The following is a 13,242-nucleotide window of genomic DNA, read 5'->3' on the forward strand; positions in this document are numbered from 1 at the left end:
AAATGTATTAATTCACTGTGTTGCTTCTCTTATCTAATCCACCAGCCCACTAGTTTCAGCTCAAAAATATGTGCCCCAAATGGTTTATCATTTGTATTTGGAGATATATGTTGTTGTCACTTTTGTGTTACAAATGATGTCTTTTATACGAAATTCTATCATCACATAATATTACAAATATGACTTAAAACTGTTAGCAAGGGTTTAATTTTTTTTTAAACATCTTTATTGAAGTATAATTGCTTTACAATGGTGTGTTAGCTTCTGCTTTATAACAAAGTGAATCAGCTATACATATACATATGTTCCCATATCTCTTCCCTCTTGCATCTCCCTCCCTCCCACCCTCCCTATCCCACCCCTCTAGGTGGTCACAAAGCACCGAGCTGATCTCCCTGTGCTATGCGGCTGCTTCCCACTAGCTATCTATTTTACATTTGGTAGTGTATATATGTCCACGACACTCTCTCACCCTGTCACATCTCACCCCTCCCCCTCCCCATATCCTCAAGTCCATTCTCTAGTAGGTCTGTGTCTTTATTCCCATCTTGCCACTAGGTTCTTCATGACCTTTTTTTTTTTTTTTTTCCCCTTAGATTCCATGTATATGTGTTAGCATACTGTATTTCTTTTTCTCTTTCTGACTTACTTCACTCTGTATGACAGACTCTAACAACATCCACCTCATTACAAATACCTCCATTTCATTTCTTTTTATGGCTGAGTAATATTCCATTGTATATATGTGCCACATCTTCTTTATCCATTCATCCGATGATGGACACCTAGGTTGCTTCCATGTCCTGGCTATTGTAAACAGAGCTGCAATGAATATTTTGGTACATGACTCTTTCTGAATTATGGTTTTCTCAGGGTATATGCCCAGTAGTGGGATTGCTGGGTCGTATGGTAGTTCTATTTTTAGTTTTTTAAGGAACCTCCATACTGTTCTCCATAGTGGCTGTATCAATTTACATTCCCACCAACAGTGCAAGAGGGTTCCCTTTTCTCCACACCCTCTCCAGCATTTATTGTTTCTAGATTTTTTGATGATGGCCATTCTGACCAGTGTGAGATGATACCTCATTGTAGTTTTCATTTGCATTTCTCTAATGATTAATGATGTTGAGCATTCTTTCATGTGTCTGTTGGCAATCTGTATATCTTCTTTGGAGAAATGTCTATTTAAGTTTTCTGCCAATTTTTGGATTGGGTTGTTCGTTTTTTTGTTATTGAGCTGCATGAGCTGCTTGTAAATCTTGGAGATTAATCCTTTGTCAGTTGCTTCATTTGCAAATATTTTCTCCCATTCTGAGGGTTGTCTTTTGGTCTTGTTTATGGTTTCCTTTGCTGTGCAAAAGCTTTTAAGTTTCATTAGGTCCCATTTGTTTATTTGTGTTTTTATTTCCATTTCTCTAGGACCTGGGTCAAAAACGATCTTGCTGTGATTTATGTCATAGAGTGTTCTGCCTATGTTTTCCTCTAAGAGTTTGATAGTGTCTGTCCTTACACTTAGGTCTTTAATCCATTTTGAGTTTATTTTTGTGTATGGTGTCAGGGAGTGTTCTAATTTCATACTTTTACATGTACCTGTCCAATTTTCCCAGCACCACTTATTGAAGAGGCTGTCTTTTCTCCACTGTATATGCTTGCCTCCTTTATCAAAGATAAGGTGACCATATGTGCATGGGCTTATCTCTGGGCTTTCTATCCTGTTCCATTGATCTATATTTCTGTTTTTCTGCCAGTACCAAACTGTCTTGATTACTGTAGCTTTGTAATATAGTCTGAAGTCAGGGAGCCTGATTCCTCCAGCTCCATTTTTCATTCTCAAGATTGCTTTGGCTATTCGGGGTCTTTTGTGTTTCCATACAAATTGTGAAATTTTTTGTTCTAGTTCTGTGAAAAATGCCAGTGGTAGTTTGATAGGGATTGCATTGAATCTGTAGATTGCTTTGGGTAGTAGAGTCACTTTCACAATATTGATTCTTCCAATCTAAGAACATGGTATATCTCTCCATCTATTTGTATCATCTTTAATTTCTTTCATCAGTGTCCTATAATTTTCTGCATACAGGTCTTTTGTCTCCTTAGGTAGGTTTATTCCTAGATATTTTATTCTTTTTGTTGCAATGGTAAACGGGAGTGTTTTCTTAATTTCACTTTCAGATTTTTCATCATTAGTATACAGGAATGCAAGAGATTTCTGTGCATTAATTTTGTATCCTGCTACTTTACCAAATTCATTGATTAGCTCTAGTAGTTTTCTGGTAGCATCTTTTGGATTCTCTATGTATAGTATCATGTCATCGGCAAACAGTGACAGCTTTACTTCTTCTTTTCCGATTTGGATTCCTTTTATTTCTTTTTCTTCTCTGATTGCTGTGGCTAACACTTCCAAAACTATGTTGAATAATAGTGGTGAGAGTGGGCAACCTTGTCTTGTTCCTGATCTTAGTGGAAATGCTTTCAGTTTTTCACCATTGAGGACAATGTTGGCTGTGGGTTTGTCATATATGGCCTTTATTATGTTGAGGAAAGTTCCCTCTATGCCTACTTTCTGCAGGACTTTTATCATAAATGGGTGTTGAATTTTGTCGAAAGCTTTCTCTGCATCTATTGAGATGATCATATGGTTTTTCTCCTTCAATTTGTTAATATGATGTATCACGTTGATTGATTTGCGTATATTGAAGAATCCTTGCATTCCTGGAATAAACCCCACTTGATCATGGTGTATGATCCTTTTAATGTGCTGTTGGATTCTGTTTGCTAGTATTTTGTTGAGGATTTTTGCATCTATGTTCATCAGTGATATTGGCCTGTAGTTTTCTTTCTTTGTGACATCTTTGCCTGGTTTTGGTATCAGGGTGATGGTGGCCTCGTAGAATGAGTTGGGGAGTGTTCCTCCCTCTGCAATATTTTGGAAGAGTTTGAGAAGGATAGGTGTTAGCTCTTCTCTAAATGTTTGATAGAATTCGCCTGTGAAGCCATCTGGTCCTGGGCTTTTGTGTGTTGGAAGATTTTTAATCACAGTTTCAATTTCAGTGCTTGTGATTGGTCTGTTCATATTTTCTATTTCTTCCTGGTTCAGTCTCGGCAGGTTGTGCATTTCTAAGAATCTGTCCATTTCTTCCAGGTTGTCCATTTTATTAGCATAGAGTTGCTTGTAGTAATCTCTTATGATCGTTTGTATTTCTGCAGTGTCAGTGGTTACTTCTCCTTTTTCATTTCTAATTCTATTGATTTGAGTCTTCTCCCTTTTTCTCTTGATGAGTCTGGCTAATGGTTTATCAATTTTGTTTATCTTCTCAAAGAACCAGCTTTTAGTTTCATTGATTTTTGCTATTGTTTCCTTCATTTCTTTTTCATTTATTTCTGATCTGATCTTTATGATTTCTTTCCTTCTGCTAGCTTTGGGGTTTTTTTGTTCTTCTTTCTCTAATTGCTTTAGGTGCAAGGTTAGGTTGTTTATTCGAGATGTTTCCTGTTTCTTGATGTAGGCTTGTATTGCTATAAACTTCCCTCTTAGAACTGCTTTTGCTGCATCCCATAGGTTTTGGATCGTCGTGTCTCCATTGTCATTTGTTTCTAGGTATTTTTTGATTTCCCCTTTGATTTCTTCAGTGATCACTTCGTTATTAAGTAGTGTATTGTGTAGCCTCCATGTGTTTGTATTTTTTACAGATCTTTTCCTGTAATTGATATCTAGTCTCATAGCGTTGTGGTCGGAAAAGATACTTGATACGATTTCAATTTTTTTAAATTTACCAAGGCTTGATTTGTGACCCAAGATATGATCTATCCTGGAGAATGTTCCATGAGCACTTGAGAAAAATGTGTGTTCTGTTGTTTTTGGGTGGAATGTCCTATAAATATCAATTAAGTCCATGTTGTTTAATGTATCATTTAAAGCTTGTGTTTCCTTATTGATTTTCATTTTGGATGATCTGTCCATTGGTGAAAGTGGGGTGTTAAAGTCCCCTACTATGATTGTGTTACTGTCGATTTCCCCTTTTATGGCTGTTAGTATGTGCCTTATGTATTGAGGTGCTCCTATGTTGGGTGCATAAATATTTACAATTGTTATACCTTCCTCCTGGATCGATCCCTTGATCATTATATAGTGTCCTTCTTTGTCTCTTGTAATAGTCTTTATTTTAAAGTCTATTTTGTCTGATATGAGAATTGCTACTCCAGCTTTCTTTTGATTTCCATTTGCATGGAATATCTTTTTCCATCCCCTCACTTTCAGTCTGTATGTGTCTCAAGGTCTGAAGTGGGTCTCTTGTAGACAGCATATATATGGGTCTTGTTTTTGTATCCATTCAGCCAGTCTGTGTCTTTTGGTGGGAGCATTTAATCCATTTACATTTAAGGTAATTATCGATACGTATGTTCCTATTCCCATTTTCTTAAATGTTTTGGGTTTGTTATTGTAGGTGTTTTCCTTCTCTTGTGTTTCTTGCCTAGAGAAGTTCCTTTAGCATTTGTTGTAAAGCTGGTTTGGTGGTTCTGAACTCTCTCAGCTTTTGCTTGTCTGTAAAGGTTTTAATTTCTCCATCAAATCTGAATGAGATCCTTGCTGGGTAGAGTAATCTTGGTTGTAGGTTTTTCTCCTTCATCACTTTAAGTATATCCTGCCACTCCCTTCTGGCTTGCAGAGTTTCTGCTGAAAGATCAGCTGTTAACCTTATGGGGATGCCCTTGTGTGTTATTTGTTGTTTTTCCCTTGCTGCTTGTAATATGTTTTCTTTATATTTAATTTTGGATAGTTTGATTAATATGTGTCTTGGTGTGTTTCTCCTTGGATTTATCCTGTATGGGACTCTCTGTGCTTCCAGGACTTGATTAACTATTTCCTTTCCCATATTAGGGAAGTTTTCAACTATAATCTCTTCAAATATTTTCTCAGTCCCTTTCTTTTTCTCTTCTTCTTCTGGGACCCCTATAATTCGAATGTTGGTGCATTTAATGTTGTCCCAGAGGTCTCTGAGACTGTCCTCAGTTCTTTTCATTCTTTTTTCTTTATTCTGCTCTGCAGTAGTTATTTCCACCATTTTATCTTCCAGGTCACTTATCCGTTCTTCTGCCTCAGTTATTCTGCTATTGATCCCATCTAGAGTATTTTTAATTTCATTTATTGTGCTTTTCATCGTTGCTTGGTTCCTCTTTAGTTCTTCTACGTCCTTGTTAAATGTTTCTTGCATTTTGTCTATTCTATTTCCAAGATTTTGGATCATCCTTACTATCATTATTCTGAATTCTTTTTCAGGTAGACTACCTATTTCCTCTTCATTTGTTAGGTCTGGTGTGTTTTGACCCTGCTCCTTCATCTGCTGTGTGTTTTTCTCTCTTCTCATTTTGCTTATCTTACTGTGTTTGGGGTCTCCTTTTCACAGGCTGCAGGTTCGTCGTTCCCGTTGTTTTTGGTATCTGTCCCCAGTGGCTAAGGTTGGTTCAGTGGGTTGTGTAGGTTTCCTGGTGGAGGGAACTAGTGCCTGTGTTCTGGTGGATGAGGCTGGATGTTGTCTTTCTGGTGGGCTCGTCCACGTCTGGTGGTGTGTTTTGGGGTGTCTGTGGCCTTATTATGATTTTAGGCAGCCTCTCTGTTAATGGATGGGGCTGTGTTCCTGTCTTGCTAGTTGTTTGGCATAGGGTGTCCAGCACTGTAGCTTGCTGGTCGTTGAGTGAAGCTGGGTCTTGATGTTGAGATGGAGATCCCTGAGAGATTTTCACCGTTTGGTATTACGTGGAGCTGGGAGGTCTCTTGTGGACCAGTGTCCTGAAGTTGGCTCTCCCACCTCAGAGGCACAGCCCTGATGCCTGGTTGGAGCACCAAGAGCCTTTCATCCACACGGCTCAGAATAAAAGGGAGAAAAAATGAAAGAAAGAAAGAAAGAAAGAGGATAAAATAAAGCAATTATAATAAAAAATAAGAAAAAAATTATTAAGAATAAATTTATTAAGAAAAAAATTTTTTTTAAATTTTTAAAAATAGATTTATTAATTTTTTATACTACAAATAAGAGAAAAATTATTAAGAAAAAATTTATTAAGAAAAAAATTTTTTAATTTTTTAAAGTAAAAAATGTGAAAAAACTCATTAAAAAATTTAAAAAAAATTTTTAAAAATAGAAAATAAGGAAAAAATTATTAAGAAAAGATTTATAAGGGAAAAAAAATTTTTTAAGTTAAAAAAAAAAACGGACAGACCTAACCCTAGAACTAACGGTGAGAGCAATACAGACAAAATCTCACCCAGAAGCATACACATATACACTCACAAAAAAAGGAAAAGGGGAAAAGTTAATATATCCTGCTCCCAAAGTCCACCTCCTAAATTTGGGATGATTCGTTGTCTATTCAGGTATTCAACAGATGCAGGCACATCAAGTTGTTTGTGGAGCTTTAATCCGCTGCTTCTGAGGCTGCTGGGAGAGATTTCCCTTTCTCTTCTTTGTTCGTACAACTCCTGGGGTTCAGCTTTGGATTTGGACCCGCCTCTACATGTAGGTCGCCTGAGGGCATCTGTTCCCCGCCCAGACAGAACGGGGTTAAAGGAGCAGCTGATTCGGGGGCTCTGGCTCAGTCAGGCGGGGGGGAGGGAGCGGTACGGAGGAGGCGGGGCGAGCCTGAGGCGGCAGAAGCCGGCGTGACGTTGCAGCAGCCTGAGGTGCGCCGTGCGCTCTCCCGGGGAAGTTGTCCCCAGATTACGGGAGCCTGGCCGTGGCGGGCCGCACAGGCTCCCGGGAGGGGCGGTGTGGAGAATGACCTGTGCTCGCCCACAGGCTTTTTGGTGGCGGCAGCAGCAGCCTCAGCGTCTCATGCCCGTCTCTGGGGTCCGCGCTGATAACCGCGGCTCGCGCCCGTCTCTGGGGTCCGCGCTGATAGCCGCGGCTCGCGCCCGTCTCTGGAGTTCGTTTAAGAGGCGCTCTGAATCCCCTCTCCTTGCGCGCCGCGAAACAAAGAGGCAAGAAAAAGTCTCTTGCCTCTTCGGCAGCTGCAGACTTTTTCTCGGGCTCCCTCCTGGCTAGCTGTGGTGCGCTAGCCCCTTCAGGCTGTGTTCACGCAGCCAAACCCAGTCCTCTCCCTGGGATCCAACCGAAGCCCGCGCCTCAGCTCCCAGCCCCCGCCCGCCCCGGCGGGTGAGCAGACAAGCCTCTCGGGCTGGTGAGTGCTGCTCGGCGCCGAGCCTCTGTGCGGGAATCTCTCCGTTTTTCCCTCTGCATCCCTGTTGCTGTGGGATCCGCGCTGATAGCCGCGGCTCGCGCCCGTCTCTGGAGTTCGTTCAGGCGGCGCTCTGAATCCCCTCTCCTTGCGCGCCGCGAAACAAAGAGGCAAGAAAAAGTCTCTTGCCTCTTCGGCAGCTGCAGTCTTTTTCCCGGACTCCCTCCCGGCTAGCACCGAAGCCCGAGCCTCAGCTCCCAGCCCCTGCCCGCCCCGGCGGGGGAGCAGACAAGCCTCTCGGGCTGGTGAGTGCTGCTCGGCGCCGATCCTCTGTGCGGGAATCTCTCCGCTTTGCCCTCCGCACCCCTGTAGCTGCGCTCTCCTCCGTGGCTCCGAAGCTTCCCCCCTCCACCACCCGCAGTCTCTGCCCGCGAAGGGGCTTCCTAGTGTGTGGAAACCTTTCCTCCTTCACAGCTCCCTCCCACTGGTGCAGGTCCCGTCCCTATTCTTTTGTCTCTGTTATTTCTTTTTTCTTTTGCCCTACCCAAGTACGTGGGGATTTTCTTGCCTTTTGGGAGGTCTGACGTCTTCTGCCAGCGTTCAGTGGGTGTTCTGTAGGAGCAGTTCCACGTGTAGATGTATTTCTCATGTATCTGTGGGAAGGAAGGTGATCTCCGCGTCTTACTCTTCCGCCATCTTAGGAAGTCACTTTTAAACTCCCTTACTCAGCGTAATTTAGACCTGCTTTCAGGTCACCCCGAGAGGTCCTCGAGCTCATGAAGGAGAGCAGGCACTGACGTCGAGACCCTTCTCTGCCAGGATACACTCCTAGATCTTGGTAGGGACTCTCTTTATCGAGAGCAAACTACTGCTTGTGGGCTAAATTCAGCCAATAGCCTGTTTTTGTAAATAAAGTTTGACTGAAACACAGCTACACTTATCTATTTATGTACTGTCTGCGGCTGTTTTTGTGCTTCAGCCCTTCCCTGCTACAACAGCCGCAAGGGTTTAATTTTAACGCTTTGTCCATATTGCTATATCCCCCTGCGGAATTATTGGTTACTACAGTTAACAGTATAAGAATATTATTTCCAAAGTGCTTCTGCTCATAAGTGTCACTTGGGGTGTGCTTTAATAATTGGGTTTGATGAGTTTTTATAGATGTATTTTTCTGTGTTAGTTTGTAACATTTAAGGTGATGGTTTAAAACAGAGAAAGAAGACATCAGAGAGATGACAGGGGAGGGGCGAGTTCTTAGAAGAATGATTTTTTTATTACACACAGATTATATTACCTTTATATGATTTTTATTTTCCTCTTTTAGAAAAAAAAACTTGCAGACATAGACTATAAGTCCACATACTATTCTTTTCCTCTTTCTCATTCCCCAGAGTTAATCAAATTCCTGAAACTGGTCAATATCATTTCCATATTTCTTACTATTCTTTTATTGTGTATGTTTAATATATAATATACACATGACATACAGAATTGCTTTGCTTTGCTTTTCTTCTTGAAATGTTACAAAGCAATGGACTCAAGAAGCTATCTTATGTAGGATTTTATATATCAGTGTTGAAGAAGTGAAATTGGTCAGTACTATTCTGTCCATGTATTTCCCTTTTTGGTGTTAGTAAAATAAAACTACACTAAAAATATATATTTGGGGTTCATGTTTTGGATAAGATGTATATACACACTGTGTGTCCTAATGAATACTGAGAACCCTCATAAGCAAATAGAACAGGCAGTATAGAGGAGAAGATTAGAATCCAAAATACTATCAAAGTTGCAGTGAATCTACTATTTTTTTCTCTTCTGATATCTCATGGTTTGAAACTTAAGCACCAGAATATGCCACTGGGGCACAAACAGAGAGAGCTCAAAGAGAAAGCCTCTAGTTTGGCTCAAGGAGTGTGAAAAGGAACCCCTAACACTCAGAGAGAGTATATAATTTCATCTCTTTTGTTTTCTTTCTTCCATTCTCCTTCGCTCTAGCCCTTAAGCAATCCCATTGTGAGAGCAGCAGCTGGCAGCAATAAAAGCCTGAAGGAGCCAAAATTGTAATGGAGAGGAGCCTTCTTTTTCCTTCTATGGAACTGTATTTCCAAAAGAATGGGTGGAAATCCATGTTTGTTTGGTTGGTTGGTTGGTTTTTTTCTCTGTCCTTGTTTTGCTTGGCTCTGCATGCAGGAGCAGCTTTGGGAGTGCCCAGCAAGGCAGAGTATATAACACACCAGATTTCTGAATAGAGTTCCAGAGACGAACCCAGAGAAACCAGGAAGTACAAGGGACCTTGTGGAGAGGAAAGTGCTGAGGAAGGAGATACACTAAGCTATTTATGACTTTCTGAGCTCATCCTCAAACTCCACATGTGTGCATCTGATCCCATTCAGTACACCAAACACTTTGAGAATTGAACAGAGAGACCATCACCCAGGTCTGGATGTTGACTGGTGCACACATGGAACAGTTCTGAATAGTGCAAAAAGGGTTGGAATCAGAATTGACTTTAGAACAGTAGCCCATGGAAGGCTATCAACGTTCGCCACAGGATTTAATCAAGACCCAGAGTCTCATTGTATAACATTTAATATGTCTAGGGTAAAATTCAGAAATCCTTGGAATTTGAAGAATGAGGAAAATCTCATTTCATATGGAAAAAAAAATCAAGACACACCCATGATGAGATGACACATATATTGGAATTATTTGACAAAGACTTGAAAGAAACTATTAATTTCATAAAGCTCCAGAAAACAATTTAAAAGATATTTGAAACCAAAAGGAAAATATGTTTCAGCAAAGAAATATAAGATACACATTACTTGGGAAAAAAACAAAAAAACAAAAACCTCACTATATACAGGGACTAATTGGCAGAATAGAGATAACAGAGGAAATAGTCAGTGAAATTGAAGATAAAGATACATTATCCAATCTGAACAACAGAGGGGAAAAAAAATTAATGACAGGAGCCTTATGTCATGTAACAAAATATTTATATTATTTGTGTCTTTGGAGTATCAGGAGAGGAGATAGAGCAAAGTGTGGAAAAATTTTTGAAAAAATCACAAACAGAAACTTCCCAAACTTGGTGCCAAGATATAAACTTACCAGTTGAAGAAGCTTAGTGAATCCCAAATAGGGTAAATACAAAGGACTCCATGACCAGACAGTACTGAAAATGAAAGATAAAGAAAAAAGTCTTTAAAAAATTCTTAGAGAAAACAAACAAACAGAAAACAACTAAAAACACTGTCTGTAGGGAACAATAATTTCAATAACTGCAAATTTCTCACTAGCTACCATGGACTCCAGAGAGTAAGGGTACCACAGTGCTAAGTGCTGAAAGAAAAAAGCTTTAAACACAGTTTCAGTATTCAGGGCAAATATTATTTAAGGATAAAGGTAAAATAAGAACTTTCTCAGATGAAGCAAAACTAAAATAACTCATTGCAGTGGAACTGCTCTAAAAAATTACTTAAAGGAATTTCTTCAAAAAGAGGATGTTATGGGTTGATGTGTCCCCCCCTCCCAAAAAACGGTATATAGAAGCCCCCAGATATCTTACAGAGAGAATCAAGTGAAAATGTGGTCATTGGGGTGGGCTGTAATCCAATGTGACTGGTGTCCTTATACAAAGGAGAATTTTGGACACAAAGACAAGGATAGAAGGAAGACAATGTGAAGACCCAGAGAGGCATGGAACAGATGTTTCCTTACAGACCTCAGAAGGAACAAACCCTACCAACAACTTGATCTTGGACATCTAGCAACTAGAACTGTGAAACAGTAAATTTCTGTTTTTGTAGGCCAACCACCAAGTTTATGGTACTTTGTTATGGCAGTCCTAGGAAACTAATACAAAGGGGAAATGATAACAGAAATTTGGAACATCGGAAATGAAGAAAAAAAGCAATTGCTTAAAAATGTTAGGAGTGACAGGGAGTATAATGACATTCTGAAATGATGAAAAATAGAGAATTTGTTGCCAGCACATTTGCCCTAAATGAATAGCTAAAGGAAGTTCTCTAAAAGAAGGGAACTTGGAACATCAGGAAGGAAGAAAGAACATGGAAATGGCAAATATGTGGGCAAATTCAATTTCCTTCTCAAGTTTTCTATTTGATGGTTGAAGTAAAAATTGGAACACTGATACATGTAAAGGGAGTAATTAAGATAATTATAGAGTGTGATCAGGCAGCAGGCAGCAGGAGAGCAAGTGGGAGGAAGGAACTGGGGGTGGGAATCAGCAAGCTGTGTGTGAGCCAAGCAAGGGCAGCCACCTCCAGGGAGCACTGAGATTCCTCTAGTTCCTCTGATGCTACCCACCATTCAAAGGTTGATTCTTTCAGACAGCAGATCACAACTGATGCAGAAGACTTGGTGGAAAACATTTTCTCAAAGAAGTTGTTAGAACTTGACAGTTTTTTGAAAGGACCAATCCTAAACCTATATAACCTAACTCAGATCCACTCAGACATGAGTCTGCTGGTCTCTGACTATTCTTCTCACCAATAGCCACAATGGACTGCAAGATCCCACTTCCAAGAAGCGACGATTGGGTGAGTGTGAAGAGCCCTTCCAAGGAACCACGGTATTTGTGATGCCCAATGTGATGCTAAAAAGCAACCAGGAGTTAGTGGAGAGTTTTGAGACAGTGAAACCTGAGATCTGGCTGCTGATCCTGAAATGCAGCACCATAAAAATGTGGGTACAATTCCTAATTCTTATGTTAGAAGATGGGAACAACTTTGGGGTGTCCATGTAGGAGAAGACAATTGCAGAACTAAGAATGTTGAGAGCTGCATCTCATCTGGATCAGATTTCTAGATATTATGTTACAAGAGCCAAATCGATTTCCAAAATAGCTAAATATCCCCATGTGGAGGACTGTCCTGCACCCTGACAGGTATTGATGAGAAAGAACATAACAGCTTTTAGCTCATCATATCAGAGCTAAAGAATCAATATGTCCTTCTACATGACATGATCCTGAAAAATATCAAAAAGATCAAATGCAGAAACACTGTACAGAGGCCAAGGCCAGGGGACTCTGTGAGTCTGGCTCAAGACCCACATCACCTTAGTTTGTTACATGACTACGGTGATGGGGAAACTGGCTGGAAATAGTAATCACACTTCTCTGTGTTTTTAGTTAGAGTTTAATGAAACTGTCATGTAGTTCTGTGACAGACTTACCTCTTTTTTTACAGGCCTTCTATTTCCTTCCTTAATACCTCATAAAAAAATAAAATCAATAAACCTGTCCTAATTTCTGGAGAACTCCAGGTTTGTGTGCCCAATATGTTAGAACAAGAATACATATGCTTTCTCTCTTCCACTTTTCCTTCCTTTGGGGGAGACAAGCTAATATCTTGGGCTTCGTGTTTTCTTCCTTTCGATGGTTAGTTGGTTAGGAACTGAGGGAACTAGAAGAAAATGCTAGGTATTTTTTAGAAATTGGAGTCAAGTGGATCAGCTCCTCTCTTCCTAAGGAAAGATTAGTGTCTCTTGCCACTGTGGGACGTTGGATCCTGCCTGCCACAGTTGCCCTGATGATGACTTAGGGTTTCGCATCTACATACATTCCACTTTGAACCTGAACCTGATCATGACAAAAAACACCTTGGACCTTCAGCCAAATCCCTAGCTCCTTCAGATGTTTTTATAACTAGGATTTTTACATACACATATGTCCGTAATACACCTACACATAGTCATGCACGCACATGCCTTCCTACTCTGTTACCTGTCACCTGCGCCCCCCTGCCCTGGTAAATTGGAGTGGGGGGTGTCTGCAGCTGTGAAGGTCAGCTGCTGCCATTGTTGCTGCTCCTTTTGGGCTTTCTTTTTGGAATTTTACTTCTAGGGAAAGCAGTCACTTGTGTGCATATGTGTAAATGCCCACACAGGCATGTACATATTGTGTGTATATAAAAATCTGTCAGGCAAGTCAAAACCATAGAAAAGTTGCCTCTATATCTCAAATCTTCCAGAGATATCACTTGTTACAGCTTTTGTACTAACCCATAACACCCCCAGTTTTTTATTCTACCACTACTGGAG

The 13,242-nt window shown here is 40.4% G+C and overlaps 1 pseudogene; it reads left to right on the top strand.

The window, feature by feature from the left end:
• Positions 1-12,306, top strand: part of LOC133084695 (proteasome activator complex subunit 3-like) — a 54,814-nt pseudogene extending 42,508 nt beyond the window's left edge.
• The last annotated feature ends 936 nt before the right edge of the window (positions 12,307-13,242 follow it).

Source organism: Eubalaena glacialis, chromosome 2, assembly GCF_028564815.1.
Source record: "Eubalaena glacialis isolate mEubGla1 chromosome 2, mEubGla1.1.hap2.+ XY, whole genome shotgun sequence".
Lineage (NCBI taxonomy): Eukaryota > Metazoa > Chordata > Mammalia > Artiodactyla > Balaenidae > Eubalaena > Eubalaena glacialis.